General features: G+C 42.7%; 1 pseudogene; it reads left to right on the plus strand.

Annotated features, from left to right (window-relative positions):
- The first annotated feature begins 18597 nt into the window (after positions 1 to 18597).
- On the plus strand, positions 18598 to 18869 carry LOC129636040 (protein transport protein Sec61 subunit beta-like; annotated as a pseudogene).
- The last annotated feature ends 1299 nt before the right edge of the window (positions 18870 to 20168 follow it).

Here is a 20168-nt window from a genome sequence, read left to right on the forward strand (position 1 = left end):
ATTTTTAAGCACTGTATTCCTTGGTCTATGCCTTCTAAGATTTCCTCTCCTGGGATGGGGTCAGGAGAGACCTAAATCTAAATGTCCTAAAGTGTTAGCTTTCTCAAGGGTTTCCCTGACCCCTAATCTTATTGAGATATAATTGAAATGTACCAAACCACACACATCTGGAGAGTATAATTTGATCCATCTCAACAGACGTGCACACCACAATCATGATAATGAACATTTCCATCCGTCTCAAAGGTTTCCTTTGCTTCTTTGTAATCCCTCCCTACCTCCACCCTTTCCCCCAGAACAACGACTCTGCTTCCTGTTATCACAGATTAATATCTTCTGAAATTAAATGGTATCATCCACTCTGTCCTCTCCCTGTGCCTGGCTCCTATCACTCAGCTAATCGTTTTAAAAGTCATCCTTTGAAATAAGTCAGAAAGAGAAAAGCAAGTATCATATAATTAATACATATACATGGAACCTAGACAAATGGTATAGATGATCTTATTTGCAAAGCAGAAATAGAGACACAGACATAGAACATATGGATACCAAGGGGGAAAGGGGAGGGGGTGAATTGGGAGATTCCAATTGACATATCTACACTACTGATATTATATATAAAGTAGATGACTAATTCGAATGTACTGTATAGCACAGGAAACTGTACTCAATGCTCTGTGGTGATCTAAATGGGAAGGAAATCCAACAAAGAGGGAGTATGCATAAACATAAAACAAAAGCTAACACAACATTGTGAAGCAACTATACTCCAATGAAAGTTAGAAAGAAAAGATTCATCCTGTGGTGAACATCAATTTTCCATTCCTTTTTGTTGCAGAATAGTATTCCATTGAATAGACATGTCACATTTGTTTATCCATTCATTATTGATGGACATTAGGATTGCTTCCAATTTTTCACTCTTACAAATAAATCTGAATGAGCTTTCATTTACAGGTCTTTATGTGGGCATATGTTTTCATTTCTTTAGGGTGTACAGCTAGGAATGGAATTGGCATATAGTAGGTGTTACATTCGGAGAAGGCAATGGCAACCCACTCAGTACTCTTGCCTGGAGAATCCATGGACAGAGGACCCTGGTAGGCTGCAGTCCATGGGGTCACTAGGAGTTGGACAGGACTGAGCGACTTCACTTTAACTTTTCACTTTTCACTTTCATGCATTGGAGAAGGAAAGGGCAACCCATTCCAGTGTTCTTGCCTGGAGAATCCCAGGGACGGGGGAGCCTGGTGGGCTGCCATCTATGGGGTCACACAGAGTCAGACACGACTGAAGTGACTTAGCGGCAGCAGCAGCAGGTGTTACATTTAATTTTTTAATAAACTGCCACATTGCTTTCCAGAGTTATTGTACCATTTTGCATTCCCATGAAAAATGTACGAAGGCAGGAGGAGAAGGTGACGACAGAGGATGAGATGGTTGGATGGCATCACCCACTCAATGGACATGAGTTTGAACAAGCTCCAGGAGTTGGTGATGGATAGGGAGGCCTGGCGTGCTGCAGTCAATGGGATTGCAAAGAGTAGGACACGACTGAGCGGCGGAACTGAACTGAACTGATGAAAAATGTATAAGAGTTGTAGTTGCTCTATATCCTCATCCACACGTGGGACAGTTTTAGAAGATGAGTCTTTCTAATTGGTATGTAGTTGTTAACTTACATTTCCTCAGTGACAAATTATGTTAAGGATCTCTGTGTGTCTGTGTGTATATGTGAGGTACTCAAATCTTTTGCCCATTTCCCCCCTACGTTATCCAGTGTTTTTTTTAATGAGGATGTCTAGGAAAGATTTGGCATTCAAGTTACCCATTTCCTCATGTTGAATATTTTGGCTCAGAAAATGATAAACTAACCTCTTTGATCTCTGCCAAACTTGAGGAGACTCATACTTTCTGTATAAGAAGAATCTGTTCTGGACTATGCAATCCGATCACCCAGTATGTTAGAGGTCCTCTATCTCTATACGTGTATCTTTTCTGCTAGGACATGTGCTGTTCCTTAAAATTTTATGACAATTTGGTCATTGTTATTTAGTCACTAAGCTGTGTCTGACTATTTTTCGACCCACTGGACCGTACCTGACAGGCTCCTCTGTCCATGGGATTTCTCAGGCAAGAATACTGGAGTGGGTTGCCATTTCTTCCTCCAGGGAATCTTCGTGATCCAAAGATTGAACCTATGTCTCTTGCATTGGATTCTACGTCTCTTGCAGGTGGATTCTTTACCACTGAGCCACCTGGTACCCTCTTTATATCACATATGTTGTGGTAGATACTATTAATGTTATTGGAGACATGAACACTAGAATTAGTGCATGGGGCTTTCAATAAAAGTCCCCTTGCAACCAATGTAGAATGGAAGAAAGGTTTTTTGTGTGTTTTGTTTTTATGGAAATTTTATTAGGAGATCAGTCCTGGGTGTTCTTTGGAAGGAATGATGCTAAAGCTGAAACTCCAGTACTTTGGCCACCTCATGCGAAGAGTTGACTCATTGGACAAGACCCTGATGCTGGGAGGGCTTGGGGGCAGGAGGAGAAGGGGACAACAGAGGATGAGATGGCTGGATGGCATCGCTGACTCGATGGACATGAGTTTGAGTGAACTTGGGGAGTTGGTGATGGACAGGGAGGCCTGGCGTGCTGCGATTCATGGGGTCGCAAAGAGTCGGGCATGACTGAGTGAACTGAACTGAACTGAAGGAGAGAATGTCAACTTAGAAAATTTTCTCCAACTGCAACTATTAGTAAATGAGATATTGCCAGCATAAATCTAGAGGGTACTTTTTTTAGGGGGTACTTTTAAAAGTGGCTTCCCTGGTAGCTCAGATGATGAAGAATCTGCCTGCAATGTGGGGGACCCGGGTTTGATCCTCCATGGGGAAGATCCCCTGGAGAAGGGACTGGCTACCCACTCCAGTATTGGTGCCTGGAGAATTCCATGGACAGAGGAGCCTGGCAGCTACAGTCCATGGGGTCATAGAGAGTCGGACACGACTGAGTGAATAATATGTTTAAAATACTTTATATTTACACTTAGTTTTTAGAATTATCTATTTAAAACAAGAAAGGTAACTTGAAAAACAATTAAGCTCTCTTTTCTCATTCTCATCCTCAGGGTAGATTCTTTTTTTTTTTTTTTTTTACTGTGCTGCATGTTATGTGGACCAACAAGGGATGGAATCACCTGCACCCTTGCATTGGAACCATGGGGTCTTAATCACCGGACCACCAGGGAAGTCCTAGGGGAGAGTCTTTGGACCCTATAGACAGTGACCGATATCCCCTTCCTCTCAATCTTGAATAGCAGCCTCTGAGTTGTACACATAATTGGACTTTGAAATTAATGCGTGAGTGTGTGCTCAGTCATGTCCAACTCTTCGTGACCCCATGGACTGTAGCCCTCCAGGCTCCTCTGTCCATGGGATTTCCGAGGCAAGAACACTGGAGTAGGCTGCCCTTCCCTCCTCCAGGTTTGAAATCAATACTACCTGATAAAATCCAGATGAAAAAGATGGGAGTCGCATCCAAAATAATAGTGATTATCTATTTTTCCAACTATTGCAGATGTCTGTGTGCGCGTGTGTGTGTTGGGTGGGCGGTGGGGGGGAGGGGGGGGGTTGTTAAAGATTTGCCCTGAATAGTGGAGAGGATTTCTGCTCTCCCAGAGGCCGTGTATTTACTTCTTTTCTCTCCCTTTTTCTTTCTTCATCCTCCCTTTCTCTTCCCCAAGGCAAGAACAGTTGTTTACTTAATTAGGGAGGAGAGCCTGACAGTCCTAAAGCCAGGTGGGCTCAGCCCTGAGAACCCTTTTTAGACGGCCTCCCCCAGGGCGCTGCGGGTTCACTGCGAGTCCAGGTTCTCATCGGTGACCTGGCAGGCGTGTCTGCCCTTCACAGGCCCTGACAGGCCTCTGTTTTCTCAGAACCAGATTCTTACCCTGTTCCCTGTTCCCGGGTGGAAAAGTCAGCTCGGCTGTTCACATGTGGCTGTTTATCTTCAATTCACAGTGGGTGGGGCTCTGCCAGAGGTAGGCGGGGTAGGTCTCAGGAAAATGCTTTTCACTTTAAACCTACTGTTACTAATATAGTTTAGGATCCACATGTCTTCCGTCTAGAGGGGATTTGAGCCATGGCCTTTGAGATTCAAAAAAAGGAAAAGAAAGCTTGGGGTGACGTCTGTGAAAGTGCGGCTCCATTCTGCTCCCCCGGGGAGGCGTGGCCCAGGCCACGTGTCCAGGGCCCGCTCTGTGCTTTTGCTCCACCCTCTCTGATAGGCGGTCAAAACCAGACTCCCTCCTCTCTCCCCTGATACTTGAATAGTGAGATATCTTGTAAAAAGTCTAGGTGTTACGCAAGCATTTGCTGAGACTTGCAGAAAAACAAAGGAAAGCATAAGTAAAAAGGAAAGAAAGAAAAAGTAGATTTTAAGGTAGAGAAGGCTGATTCGAAAGCGTTAGAGTTATGGTTTGATAACATGCTGTTAACTTGAGTATCTACCTCAGCAATTTTTCCTAAAGCATGGATAAAGGTGACTCAAGAAAAGGGAGCAGATCTTTAAACCCAATAAATCTGTTTTGTTTTGTTTTGTTTTGTTTTCTAAAGCAGATGCCTTCTGCTTTTATTTACTGAGTTAAAAACACATATATTTTTATGGCATGCATTTTTGGCCTCACGCTGTATTTTCTTCCTGTTTAGGATCGTAACCACAGTGGTTCTGCCAACCACAGTCCTTTTCAGAATGTTGTTGTTGTTTAGCTGCTAAGCTGTGTCCAACTCTTTGCAGCCTCCTAGACTGTAGCATGCCAGGCTCTTCTGTCCTCCACTAGCTCCTGGAGTTTACTCAAATTCATATCCATTGAATCAGTGATGCTTTCTAACCATCTCATCTTCTGCTGCCGCCTTCTCCTTTGGCCTTCAGTCTTTCCCAGCATCAGGGACTTACTGATCTTGAACTGAGGACTAATCTGTTCAAGCTCAACATAGATCCTAGTTGTTGATGCTTCTACAAAGCCTGAACCTCAGTGAGCAAGAATGATTTCTTAACAGTTATTTCAAATAATGTCAAATGAAATTCTAAGTCACCTATAATCCTTGTGCATTTTCTTTAAGTTGTCTTTCTTTCTATACTTGTATTTTTTCAATACTCTGTGCAAAGAGTACTTTAAAAATATTTGACACTTGGGATTAAGCTCGTCACAACTTCAAAGCATGAGCTTGAGCAACCTGAGAGGCAGACTCTGTTTCTAGGAAGACAGCTTGCTGAGATTAAAAAACAATGATTAAAGAGCTATAGAGAATAGATTTATGGACATAGGGAGGGGGAGGAGAGGGTGAGATGTATGGAAAGAGTTAACATGGAAACTTACATTACCATATGGAAAATAGATAACCAATGGGCATTTGCTGTATGGCTCAGGAAACTCAAGCAGGGGCTTTGTATCAACCTAGAGGGGTGGGATGAGGAGGGAGATGGGAGGGAGCTTCAAAGGGGAGGGGATATATGTATACCTATGGCTGATTCATGTGGAGGTTTGATAGAAAACAACAAAATTCTGTAAAGCAATTATCCTTCAATAAAAAATAAATTAAAAAAAAAAACCTAGGAAACCTGATTCTGCCAAACAGCTAGACAATTGTGAATAATTTATTTAATCTCTCTAGTCATTCATTTACTAGAAGACTCTTGAGAGTCCCTTGGACTGCAAGGAGATCCAACCAGTCCATTCTGAAGGAGATCAGCCCTGGGATTTCTTTGGAAGGAATGATGCTAAAGCTGAAACTCCAGTACTTTGGCCACATCATGCGAAGAGTTGACTCATTGGGAAAGACTCTGATGCTGGGAGGGATTGGGGGCAGGAGGAGAAGGGGACGACAGAGGATGAGATGGCTGGATGGCATCACTGACTTGATGGACGTGAGTCTGAGTGAACTCCGGGAGTTGGTGATGGACAGCGAGGCCTGGAGTGCTGCGATTCATGGGGTCGAAAAGAGTCGGACACGACTGAGCGACTGAAAAAAAAAAAAAAATGACCCAGTCATTTCAGTCTCTATGATCCTTTCCAATTCAGAATATTTGAATAGATGCTGTTTTAAAATACTCTGGCATTTCTCATGAAGCCCTTTCACATACACATATCATTTTGTCTTCAAGAGAATCATTAAAGTAGATAAGGCTGGTCTTTGGAGAATAGATAAAGAAGTTGGGTATCCTTTTAACTAAGATGATAACTAAGTGGTAACTAGGATTGTGGGAAATTAGGTGATTGGCAGTGATTATCTGTGTGATAAATGGCAGAACTGGAACAAGAACTCGGGTCTTCTGACTGCAGCAAATACCTATGTAGGCCACAGAAAGATGCAAGAGAAAGCCTAACTGTTTGGAATCCCTAATTATCTGCAAGTATTACTTCTGCTAGTGATAATGCCCTTTACTCAAACCACACTAACTCAAAGTAAAAGTAAATACCAGAAATAAAAGTAATAAAATGGCCAGTGCTTTATTGTAGTATGAGTATGGGGTAATTACAAGGGATTGAAAGAAAACAGCTGAGCTCCGGGTGGGTGAGTTTGAGGCTGCAGTGTGGAGGAAAGTTATGATTCAGTTATGGCCACTCCTTACCAGAAATGTAGTGATAAGGTATAAGCGGTAGGGGACAAAGCCGTGAGGAAATGCCAAGAAGTAGGAAACTCTGACTACTTCTTGTTGTTGAGTCATTAAGTCGTGTCCTACTCTTTTGTGACCCCATGGACTGTAACCTCACAGGCTCCTCTGTTCATGGGATTTCCCAGGCAAGCATACTGGAGTGGGTTGCCATTTCCTTCTCTGAAGGATCTTCCCAACCCAGGGATCAAACCGCATCTCTTGCATTGGTAGGCAGATTGTTTACTGCTGAGCCCCCTGGGAAGCCCTAAAGCTTGGTGAACGTGAAGTCACTCAGTCGTGTCTGTGCGACCCCATGGACTGTAGCCTACCAGGCTCCTCCCTCCATGGGATTCTCCAGGCAAGAGTACTGGAGTGAGTTGCCATTTTCCTTCTCCAGGGGATCTTCCCGACCCAGAGATCGAACCAGGGTCTCCGGCATTCCAGGCGGATGCTTTAACCTCTAAGCCACCAGGGAAGCCACAAGGGCTGTATAGTCCATGGAATTCTCCAGGCCAGAATGCTGGAGTTGGGTAGCCTATCCCTTCTCCAGGGGATCTTCCCAGCCCAGGGATCAAACTGCATCTCTTGCATTGGCAGGCAGATACTTTACCGCTGAGCCCCCTGGGAAGCCCTAAAGCTAGGTAAAGGAGAAGAACTCGGAGACTAAAACTATTTGAAAAATAATAGCATATGAAAAACACAACTATGACCATGCTGAAAAGAATGAAGACTAGGGAGGGATAAAAACTTGGTGACTGGATTACAATAAAAATGTTTGTAACTACCAACTACATGCCAAAATATAGGGACTTCCCTGGTGGTCCAGTGGTTAAGACTCTACACTTCCGATGCAGGGCATGTGGGTTCAGTTCCTGGTTGGGGAACTAAGATCCTCCATGCCGAGGGCAACTAAGCCGACACACTGCAATGAAGACCCTGCACAGCCAAAAAAAAAAGTGATATGATTTAGGGAATGACACTTAAAAATTAAGGGGTAAAGGGTATGATGTATGAAACCTACTCCCAAATAGCTCAGAAAAAATATGTGTGCATGAGTGCGTGTGTGTGTGTGTGTGTAGCTCAAACCAGAATACTTTCTGCTTTCTGCTGCTCTCTGACACAATCATTCTTGATTGCGGAATAAAACCCTTCTCAGTTCCTTAAAGATATGGAAAATCAGCAAAGGTTATAGACAGAAAGTATTAGCAGTGTTTATGTCCTGGTACATGGCCCCACTCCTGAGAGTGATAAACTAAACTCCTATGTGGTTCAAGGTTTCCCTCAAGACCAACTGAGCTAATGAATGAGCAAGTACTTGGTAAAGACAATGAAACAATAAAAAATGAAAGTATTGCTGAACTGTGCTGATATAACTATCAGGTATACACAGTTATTACTATTAAGCTAAAAGAAAGTCAAAGTTAGCATTGGAAAATAAATCATCAATAAATCATCAGACTTGTTTTTTTAATACTATAAGCGCATAATAGGCAATTTAGCTGCCCTAATCCTAATGGATACAAATCCACTGTTGTTTTCTCTTCACAATGACTCATGAAGTGTGCTTGCCAGAGCTGCTGTAACAAAGTATCACAAACCAGGTGGCTGACACAACAGAAATGTATTGTATCACAGTTTTGACTTGGAAGCCCTACATCAAAGTTTCAGTAAGGTTAGTTCCTCCTGTGAGGGAAGGATCTATTTCAGGCCTTTCTCCTTGACTTATGGATGCCTGGAGACTTAAGTGATCTAGGTTCAATGCCTGTGTCGGGAAGATCCCCTGGAGGAGGGCATGGAAACCCACTCCAGTATTCTTGCCTGGAGAATCCCATGGAGAGAGAAGCCTGGTGGGCTACGGTCCATAAGGTCACAAAGGGTCAGGCATGACTGAAGTGACTTAGCACACACGCACGTCTTCTCCCTATGTCTCTTCACGTCGTCTTTTTCTATGAATGTTTGTGCCCAAATTCCCTCTCCTTATAAGAACACCAGTCATATTGGACTAAGGTCCACTCTAGTTATCTCATTTTAACTGGTTCACCTCTGTAAAGACCCTCTCTATATAGTCTGGGATACTGGGGGTAAGAACTTCAACACATGAATTTGGGGGCAAAACCCACAATATGAAGAATAGTTTCTTTTGTGAGTATAGGTGCAAAGTCCTTTTCTTAAAGAACAAATTCTTTGATGAGCCATTGATTTTAGTCAAAGATGATTCTTCCTTTTTCACTCTTTCAATTTCAAGGCATGTCTCATTTCCACTGCTAGATTTATCTCACTGAAATGGGGAAAAAGAGAGGAGGTTGACCTCCAGAGTACTGGAAGGACTGATGCTGAAGCTGAAGCTCCAATACTTTGGCCTCCTGATACAAAAAGCCAACTCACTACAACTCACTGATATTGAGGGTATCAGGAGAAGGGGGTGACAGAGGATGAGGTGGTTGGATGGCATCACCTACTAAATGGACATGAGTTTGAGCAAGCTCCAGGAGATAGTGGAAGACAGTGACGTCTGGCATGCTGCAATCTATGGTGTCTCAAAGAGTAGCACGTGACTTAGTAGCTGAACAACAACCACCACCACGATATTACAAAGGATTGGCAGTGAATTCAAAAACCTACCAAATGGTTTTCCAGGCATACCCAATAGGTATTCCAATATACCTATTGGAAAGGTATGTAATAATAGGTGAGAACTCATTTTACCACTTTGTGTAAGAGTGTAAAAAATGGAAATGGTGTGGTTGTGGCTAAAGTCAGGCTGCTGGCTGAGCTACAAAACACAGTGCAATCAGGAGCCTCCATGGCTGGGTGCCCATCAGTATAAAAAAGAAAATAAAAAATATCTTCATAACGAACATATCAGCGACAGAACACTTACAAATACGAGATATCAATACGTTCTGTTGGAGAGCACACTCTTTAAGAAACACATGGCATTGAAGAAACCTTTTTTGTGTGTGGCTGGATTATCTAGAAATCTGAGAATTATCCTAGTCATTTATCTTTCATCATTAAACTAAAATTTTTTCAGTTTTAATAAGAGCGTTTCAGCTAAAATATTCATGGCAGCAACCAGCCTTTTCCATTGTTTGCTGAGTACACCCCCAAAGCTTAAAATATAGTCCTCATTTTCATCTGTCATGTATTAACATGTGCTCTCCACCTTAACTGCGGGCAATTACTGAAAATGTCTTTGAGGCAGTAAGACAGGTTGTACCTAATTCTCTTCTTCTGACTCTGTGGAGTTTCATGATAAACCCTGGAAGTAAAAAGGGGTGGGGGGAAGGAAAGCCCCCAATCCTTTTTAAGAAATCTTCCTCCCATTTTTTTTTCAAATAGCAACCAGTTTAATTATAAGTTGTAGGCTTCTCCTGCTACCAACAATTGCTAAATAATAATGACAGCACTCAGTGCTTCTCAGTGAAGCACACATGAGAGGCTCTGAAATAATCCTCAGGAAAGACTGGAGAGTGTGTGGTGCCAGCTTCACGCCCGTGGCTGTGCGTGGGAGCAGAGGCGTGGAAGTCAAATCCTCAGAGTTGACCTTCTGCAGCAGCCTGATGCCAGCCCATGCACTTCTTTATTTAGGAAGGACTTTCCACTGTGTGTTAGCCGCTCAGGCGTGTCTGACTCTTTGCGACCCCATGGACTGTAGCCCACCAGGCTCCTCTGTCCATGGAATTCTCCAGGCAAGAATACTGGAGTGGGTTGCCATTTCCTTCTCCAGAGGATCCTCCTGACCCAGGAATCGAACCTGGGTCTCCTGTATTGCAAGTGGGTTCCTTACCTTCTGAGCCACGTATAGTCCATGGAATTATCCAGGCCAGAATACTGGAGTGGGTTACCTTTCCCTTCTCCAGAGGATCTTCCCAACCCAGGGATCGAATCCAGGTCTCCTGCATTGCAGGCAGATTCTTTATCAGCTGAACCTTCCACTCTATAGGGCTTCCGGGATGGCTTAGATGCTAAAGAATCTGCCTGCAATGCAGGAGATTCAGGTTCAATTCCTGCGTCAGGAAGATCCCCTAGAGAAGGAAATGGCTACTCACTGTAGTATTCTTGCCTGGGAATTCCCATTGACAGAGGAACCTGGTCAGCTACACTCCAGGGGGTCACAGAGAGTCGGACACGACTGAGCGAGTAATGCACACGCTTCCACTGTATAAGAGCTGAAAGTGTACGGATGGGCTTAAACCAACAATAAGCAACAGTAAGGTGGCGACAATCACTGAATCCTAGTTGAGTTGAATTATTGGTACAATAAATATAATGAGAAGGAAAGAATCTAGTTATTTCCTGAACCCTTGCTTAGTGACAAGGTCAGCGCTTGGCCAACTTTAAAGTGTGTATGAATCACTCAAGGCATCTTTTTATTTTTTCAAGTCGTTTCTGATGTGTTTCAAGATTATTTTGTTTAGTCATTTATTTAGCTGCACTGGGGTCTGTGGGATCCTTAGTTCCCTCGCCAGGGATCGAACCGGCACCCCCTGCAGTGGAAGCCAGGAGTCCTAACTACTGGACCGCCAGGCAAGCTCCAGCTAGGGCATTGTCTTAACAAGCATGTTCAGATTCAGCAGGCAGGGGCAGGGCCCGAGGTTTTGCACTTTTACCAGATTCTCAGTGACTGCTGCTTTCTGGTCCCCAGACCACAGTGTGTGCAGCAAAAGCCTAGATCCTTCATATTTAATACTTACAATAAATTTGAGAGACTTAAAAATTCATAAATGAGGAAACCTGAAATTGATTTATAGCGAAGTTCCTATTCTTTCCAGTACTCGAATAATACCCAACAAGAGTAACAAATGCTTTATTTTTTAATTTCCGTCTCAAAAATGCCTGGTCACCTGTGATATTTGTCTAAATTTCAGATCTTCAGGTCCTACCTCAGTCTATCAAACTGAAATTTCTAGATGATGTGTTTAGGAAAATGTGTTTTAAATGGGTACCTTGCTGATTCTCATGATCAGGAAAGTTTAGGAAACAATGATTATCTAGGTGACACTATAGTTTTGCAGCTTACGTGAGGAACTCTGGTATTCTATGGTTATTTCTGAGTTTAAGCAGAACTATACCCGCTCGGGACCGTTAATGCATTTCAACTTCACAGAGAAGGGCTGCCAGGACACACGGAGTGAAACTTGTCGGTTTCATGATGTAAGGGATAGGTTTGAACCTGTATCTTATAACAGGGTGCTAAGGTACAGTATCTAATTATGTCACTCTTAATTGTAAGGTGAAAGCAACAACAGCCACAACGTTTTCTTTGCCTCTTTATCAGGTGAATGATCTTTGCCACCAATCCAATTACAGAGGATCAGTATTCTAAAATAAAAGCTCACTGGGATAATATTTCCCATATCCAAAAGACATGGTTAACTTTTTTAGTAGCAACTCTCAGTTCGATCAGAATAAGGTTGGCTATTTATCTATGCTTTGAAAAGTTTACTTTGCACCAAGGAGATGACCCATAAATATTTCACTATAGCTCTGAACAGGAAATGAAAGGCCAAAGTAGACTTTTTAAAGTAAACATTGAGTTACTTCTTTTAGATCACTGATAGTATTTCTAACTTAAAGAAAAACAAAACACATTCAATGTATGTTATTCAAAGGCACTTTAGAATCTTGGTATAGTTAATGTACTTATGAAATATAATTTATTAGCTTGATACATTCTGTTACTAATGGAACCTAATAATTTGATAACTGGAAGACCTTAGATTTTCTTACATATTTCTATATTTTCAAGAAAATCGAATTATATATGACCAACTTTCAAATGAAATATTACATTTTCTTTTTAAAATTAACAGGATATTTCAAATATGTCAGAAGACTTGTACACTGAAATCTTCCTATGACACAGTTCACTAAGCATAGAATTTGTTTCAGGGAAGTGCAACCAATATAAATATTAGTCATTTGGAGACACTCCACTTAGATTTGAAACTTAGATTGTGCCAGTTACATAACTTTTCTGAGCCTTCATTTCCTCATCTATGAAATAGGGACATTTCCTTGCTGAGTTGTATTAGACTAGAAGTAGATGAAGAGGCAATGGCAACCCACTCAGTACTCTTGCCTGGAAAATCTCATGGGCGGAGGAGCCTGGTAGGCTGCAGTCCATGGGGTCGCTAAGAGCTGGGCATGACTGAGCAACTTGACATTCACTTTTCACTTTCATGCATTGGAGAAGGAAATGGCAACCCACTCCAGTGTTCTTGCCTGGAGAATCCCAGGGACAGAGGAGCCTAGTGGGCTGCTGTCTATGGGGTCTCACAGAATCGGACACGACTGAAGTGACTTAGCAGCAGCAGCAGCAGCAGCAGATGAAGAGGCAAGCACATGGTAGGTGATTAATGAATGGTAATAATAAAATAAGGCATCATTGCTAAACTACCAAAAGAACTTTTTTAAAGTGATAGGGGCTTCCCTGATGGCTCAGTGGTGAAGAATCTGCCTGCCAGTGCAGAGGACTGGAAGGAAAGTTATGACCAACCTAGACAGCATATTCGGAGAAGGCAATGGCACCCAACTCCAGTACTCTTGCCTGGAAAATCCCGTGGATGGAGGAGCCTCGTAGGCTGCAGTCCATGTGGTCACTACGAGTCAGACACGACTTAGCGACTTCACTTTCACTTTTTACTCTCATGCATTGAAGAAGGAAATGGCAACCCACTCCAGTGTTCTTGCCTGGAGAATCCCAGGGACGGGGGAGCCTCGTGGGCTGCCGTCTCTGGGGTCTCACAGAGTCGGACACGACTGAAGCAACTTAGCAGCAGCAGACAGCATATTAAAAAGCAGAGACATTACTTTGCCAACAAAGGTCCATCTAGTCAAAGCTGTGGTTTTTCCAGTACTCATGTATGGATGTGAGAACTGGACTATAAAGAAAGCTGAGCGCCAAAGAACTGATGCTTTTGAACTGTGGTGTTGGAGAAGACTCTTGGGAGTCCCTTGCACTTCAAGGAGATCTCACCAGTCCATCCTAAAGGAGATCAGTCCTGGGTGTTCATTGGAAGGACTGATGCTGAGGCTGAAACTCCAATACTTTGGCCATCTGACTAGAACTGATTCATTGGAAAAGACCCTGATGCTAGGAAAGATTGAAGGCAGGAGAAGGGGACAACAGAGGATGAGATGGTTGGATGGCATCACCAACTCAATGGACATGAGTTTGAGCGAGCTCTGGGAGTTGGTGATGGATAGGCAGGCCTGACGTGCTGAAGTCCATGGGGTCGCAAAGAGTCGGACAGGACTGAGCAACTGAACTGAACTGCACTGACTGGGAGGATCCCACATGCCACAGGGCAGCTAGGCCTGTGCGCCACAACTACTGAGCCTGTACTCTGGAGCCCAGGGGCCGCAACTATAGAGCCTATATGCTGCAGCTACTGAAGCCCGCGCGCCGTATGGCCCATGCTCCGCGACAAGAGAAGCCACCGCAATGAGAAGCTCGTGCACTGTACCTAGCGAGCAGAGCCCACAATTAGAGAGTACCTCACCACAACTAAAGAATAGCCTGTGTAGCAACGAAGACACAGCACACACAAAAGAAAATAAAATTATTTTGTAAAAAGTGATAATAATCTGTCTAGCAAAGTTCCTGCATATGTATTTCCTCCATTGGATTATAGTGGAGTCACGTGATGTCTGTGTGTGCATTCTAAGTCACTTCAGCCTGACTCGTGTTGATCGACTCTTTGTGACCTACTCTTTGTGACCCCATGGACTGTAACCTGCCAGGCTCCTCTGTTCATGGGATTTCCCAGGCAAGCATATTGGAGTGGGTTGCCATTTCCTTCTCCAGGCGATCTTCCCAACCCAGGGATCTTATGTATATCTGTGTATCTGATGTCTTCTGCATTGGCAGATGGATTTTTTACCACTAGCGCCACCTGGTAATCCCCACACGATGTCTAAATTTTACTTATTCAAATTCAACTCTATGTACTTGACAAATAAAGGAAAAAATGGAAAGAGGGGGAAAAAACCTCCCAATTTAAAATTGTCTAGGCAATTTCAGCTCTATATTCCACTCAATGAGCATGAATATTCTCGTGTACATTGTAAAATGAGAATGTGAGTCTTTATTGGTTTTGCTTCCAATGGGCCTCTCAAAGCATGAACGTTTCACTGTCCAAAGTATAACTCTAGGAACTTGACATATAGCTTTCAGTACAAAATATTCCTAAAGTGCAGCCAACGCCTGTACTTTATCTGGTGTTCAACTGAAGAAACAATTCTCCATTTCAAAGCTGGAGGGAAGCCGACTTTATCGGAACTATTGAGAAATACTGTGTCTGTCTTTGAAGTAACAACTTCCTGAGGCGTTTTCCAGTGTAATGTTTAAAAAATCTTTTATTTTGAAATAATTTTAGACTTACAGAAGTTGCAAAAAGTTGAAATAATACTTCAGAAAGATGGTCTCTGTTCTTCACCCAGTTTCTCTGTGTTAACAGTTTTCATTCCCATAGCCTAATTACCAAAAGCAGGAGATACACATGGGTGTAAGACTCTTCACTAAACGACAAAGCTTATTCAAATTTCACCAGATTTTCTCCATTGCTTTTTCTGTCACAGAACCTCATCCAGGCTCCTACCTTCCATTTATTTGTTCCATTTTCTTGCTCTCCCCCAAACTAGGACGATTCCTCATTTCTCTTATCTTTTATGACTTTGATCTGTGACTCCATGAAAGTAAAGTAAATGAATCAAGTCATTTTGAAAAATGTCTTAAGTAGGTATGATGTCTTAGCTAATTCTGTGTAAATTCCAAACCAGGATATTTTATACAGTGGATTATTTATCAATTTGTCATTACACAAGTGCACGTAATAGATGCTATTTACTGGAATGAATATAACTACCCAAGTGATAATGAAGTAACAAACTGTGCTTGCTTTTGGATAGTGACTATTTTAGAGTTGGAATCCTTTCAGATACTGGTGGAAGATTTTGTTGATGGTTCTACATTTCTAACACCTCAAATGAGTTGGAGATTCAGCAATTCTGACTTTGGGTACTCATTACCCTTGATTTCTAAATAATCTTTCCGGCTTTATTCAAAAGAAAAATGAGGTAAAATGTTTAGTCAAGTAAGAATCATCTCATACAGAAACTTTTCCAAGCAGTGATCATTTTAACAGTAGTAATTCACTGTTTGGTGCCAGTCTATGCAAAAATATCCTTCAATTATAAACATTAAGTGGGCATGAACTGCAAAGATCACTTCTTTTAGGGAGTTTAAAATATGGTAACAAATGGAAAATAATAGTTGAGACCTTCAGTCAGTTCAGTCGCTCAGTCATGTCTGACTCTTTACGACCCCATGAATTGCAGCATGCCAGGCCTCCCTGTCCATCACCAACTCCCAGAGTTCACTCAAACTCATGTCCATAGAGTCGGTGATGCCATCCAGCCATCTCATCCTCTGTCGTCCCCCTCTCCTCCTGCCCCCAATCCCTCCCAGCATCAGAGTCTTTTCCAATGAGTCAACTCTTCACATGAGGTGGCCAAAGTACTGGAGTTTCAGCTTTAGCATCATTCCTTCCAAAGAAATCCCAGGGCTGATCTCCTTTAGAATGGACTGGTTGGATCTCCTTGCAGTCCAAGGGACTCTCAAGAGTCTCCTCCAACACCACAATTCAAAAGCATCAGTTCTTCGGCACTCAGCTTTCTTCACAGTCCAACTCTCACATCCATACATGACTACTGGAAAAACCATAGCCTTGACTAGACAGATCTTTGTTGGCAAAGTAATGTCTTTGCTTTTGAATATGCTGTCTAGGTTGGTCATAACCCTCCTTCCAAGGAGTAAGCGTCTTTTAATTTCATGGCTGCAATCACCATCTGCCATGATTTTGGAGCCCAAGAGGTTTAAAAAATTTATAAACAGAAGTCAAAGGACAGTAGTCATCAATCTATATATGTATATGTTAACTAATAAAAAGAGAAATTTTTTTGTTGCACTTTTGAGTATCATTAGCAACATATAAGATTTTTTCCCTCAACTTTTGTAAGGTAGGCATGTATGCATGCTAAGGCACTTGGTTGTGGTCGACCCTTTGTGACCCCATGGACTGTAACCCCCCAGGCTCCTCTTTCCATAGGATTCTCCAGGTTAGAATACTGGAGTGTGTCGCCATGCCCTCCTCCAGGGGATCTTCCCCTTCCAGAGATCAAACCCATGTCTCTCACATCTTCTGCATTGGTAGGCAGTTTATTTACTGCTAGTGTTCTGTGGGAAGCCCTTAGTGAGTTATACTGCAAATAAAAATTGTATATATCTAGGTTGTAAAATGTGATAATTTAATAAACATACATATTTAAAATGATTACCACAATCAAGTTAATTAACATACCTATTGTCTCACATAGTTACGTGTGTGTGTGTGTGTGTGTGTGTGTGTGTGTGTGTGTGTGTAGTGAGTCTGGAGGACTTCTTGTTTTCAGTTTTTTGTTTTTTTATTTCTATTATTAAGATTTGAAAAAAAACACATTGCTTTATTTAGAGTCTGTTTGTGATTACATATTTTTTTAAACTTTTTATTTTGGGATAAATTTATGTTTACAGAAAAGTTGCAAAGATAATCAACAGATTTCTCACATAACCCTCGCCAGTTTCTGCTGTTGTTGACATGTTACACTACCACTGTACTTTGGTTAAAACTAAGAAACCGGCAGGGATACATTTCTATAAATTTGAGATTTTATTTAGATTTCCCCAGTTTTCCCATTAATATCCTCTTTCTGTTCTGGAATACAATTCAGGGAGCCACATGGCATTTAACTGCCGTGGTTTTTTAGTCTCTTCCAACCTGTGACACTTCTTTCATCTTGTCTTTTCTGATCTTGTCACTTTTGATAGAAACTGGTTACTGTTTCTATCTTGTTTGTAAAACAAGCCTCAGTTTGGGTTTGTCTGAGGCTTTCTTGCCATTACGTTGAGATGACCCATTTGGGGGCAAGAATTTCACAGAAGTGCTGCTGTGCCTTTCTGAAGGCATCCTCTCAGGATGTGTGACATTCACATGATCATTCGGTCAAGGTAACAACCGTCAGGCCTCTCCACTGTAAGGTTAGTGTCCCTCCCTTTCCATCTTCTGTTCTTTGGAAGCAAGTCACTTGTGCAGTCCACCTGCAAGAGTGGGGAGATTAACCTCCATCTCCTGTAGGGGTGGTTATCTCTATATATTATTCAGACTTCTTCTGCAAGGAAGGTTTGTCTATACAGGATTCAATATCTAATGTTACTAAATTATCTAACTGATGATGAAATAATACTATTCATTATTGCACACTTGTTTTGGATAGATACCTATTTAATAGGTCCCTACCCTAGTAGAAGGTCTTCCCTGGTGGCTCAGATGGTAAAACATTTGCCTATAATGCGGGAGGACTCAGGTTCAATCCCTGGGTTGGGAAGATCCTCTGGAGAAGGAAATGGCAACCCACTCCAGTACTCTTGCCTGGAAAATCCCATGGACAGAGGAGCGTGGTAGGTTACATGGGGTCGCAAAGAGTCAGGCACGACTGAACAACTTCACTCACTCTACCCTAATATATCTTAGTAGGAGAGAGAGATTAAAAATAAGTAAGCAAGGTTTCCCTCATGGCTCGGTGGTTAAATAATCCAACACAGGGGACACGGGATCAATCCCTGGTCCGGGAAGATCCCACATGCCATGGAGCAACTAAGCCAGCATGCTGCAACTACCGGAGCCTACGTACTCCAGAGCCCATGGTCTGGCAGGAGAAGCCTCCACAACTGCAGACTGCAGCTAGAGAGTAGCCCCAACTAGAGAAAAGCCTGAGCAATAACGAAGACCCAGCAGAGCCAAAAACAAATCAAAAATTTAAAAATCTATTAAAAAATAAGTAAACAGCACCTGCCGTTCTCTTCCGCTCCCTGCTGCCTCCTGTCTTCAGCATGCCTGTCTTCAGTGGCACTAACGGGGGCTCCTCAGGGCATTCTCTCACAAAGCAGGGGCCACCTGGGCAGCTGGATCCACAGTCCAGCAGACAAAAAGTGCCAGCTGGGGTGTGAGGGGCACAGGCCTCAGGACTTCAGGAGGCACTCAGGGGGCTGTGGCAATTCTACCCAGAAAACCCACCGGGGCTAGAAGTTGACCCTGTTCCAGCACTGGTTATGAGTCTTCTGTATTTACATTGCACATTTGGGGCAAGTACACACATTCCTAGTTTTGGCTATATCCATCTGTCTGTCATCTTAAGAAGAAAATGGCAAAACCCAACATATCTTGAACTGAAAGCATAGTGATTTTCTGTTCATGAAATTTTCTGTAAGCTTGCTGTTTTACAAGGAACTTAATGAGAATTGATTTTTAAGGAATCAATTTTTTCTCTGGCTAACTAAACTTCTTAATTCATTAAAAAACAAGCAAACAGCAAATGAAAACATTACATATTGACATAAGTGTTATAAATGATACTCAGTATGTCCTGAGAGAATGGAGTATTTCTGAGGGAGGCAACCTAAGAGAGTGCATTCTGGAATGGTCAAAGGTGTTGACATTTGGCTTCCACGAAAAACCTTTCCAATGATAGAGTGGTCTGGGGACAGGAAACTGTCTATGACATTCCATGTCAAGTGCCAGCTTGATTGCATTTTGGAATGGTCAAAGGTGTTGACATTTGGCTTCCATGAAAAACCTTTCCAATGATAGAGTGGTCTGGGGACAGGAAACTGTCTATGACATTCCATGTCAAGTGCCAGCTTGATTGGGCCATAGGGTGCCCAGGGATTTGGTTAAATACTATTTTGAGTATGTCTGGGCTTCCCTGATAGCTCAGTTGGTAAAGAATCCTCCAGGAATGCAGGAGGCCCTGGTTCGATTCCTGGGTTGGGAAGATCCCCTAAGAAGGATAGGCTACCCACTCCAATATTCTTGGGCTTCCCTTGTGGCTCAGCTGGTAATGAATCTGCCTGCAACAAGGAAGACCTGGGTTCAATCCCTGGGTTGGGAAGATCCCCTGGAGATAGGCTACCCACTCCAGTGTTCTGGCCTGGAGAATTCCAGGGACTGAGTCCATGGGGTCACAAAGGGTCGGACACGACTGAGTGACTTTCAGTTTCACTTTTCACTGAGTGTGCCTATGAAGATGTGTCTGGATGACATTTACATTCCAATGGGGAGACTGAGTCACGCAGGTGCGAGTGGGTTTCATCCAATCTGTGGACAGCCTGAACAGAAACTGAAGGCTGAATGGGGGAGAATCGACTCTCTCTGACTCACTGTGTTAGAGCTGGGACATCCATCTTCTCTTGGACTTAAAGGCTCTCCTGTATCTCCAGCTTGCCGACTGCAGTAAAATACGTCTCCAGGACAGAAAGAGGGGTGGGGTGGCCCAAATACAAGGAGAAAAGGTAAACTACCATGAGAAGAAGTAGAAAGGAAAAATGATAAACTGCTGAGAAGCCCTGCCCCAGGGGAGTCTTGAGGACCATGAGGAGAATGGGGTTTGAACTTTACTCTAAAG

This window comes from Bubalus kerabau, chromosome 21, assembly GCF_029407905.1.
Source record: "Bubalus kerabau isolate K-KA32 ecotype Philippines breed swamp buffalo chromosome 21, PCC_UOA_SB_1v2, whole genome shotgun sequence".
NCBI classification, from domain to species: domain Eukaryota; kingdom Metazoa; phylum Chordata; class Mammalia; order Artiodactyla; family Bovidae; genus Bubalus; species Bubalus kerabau.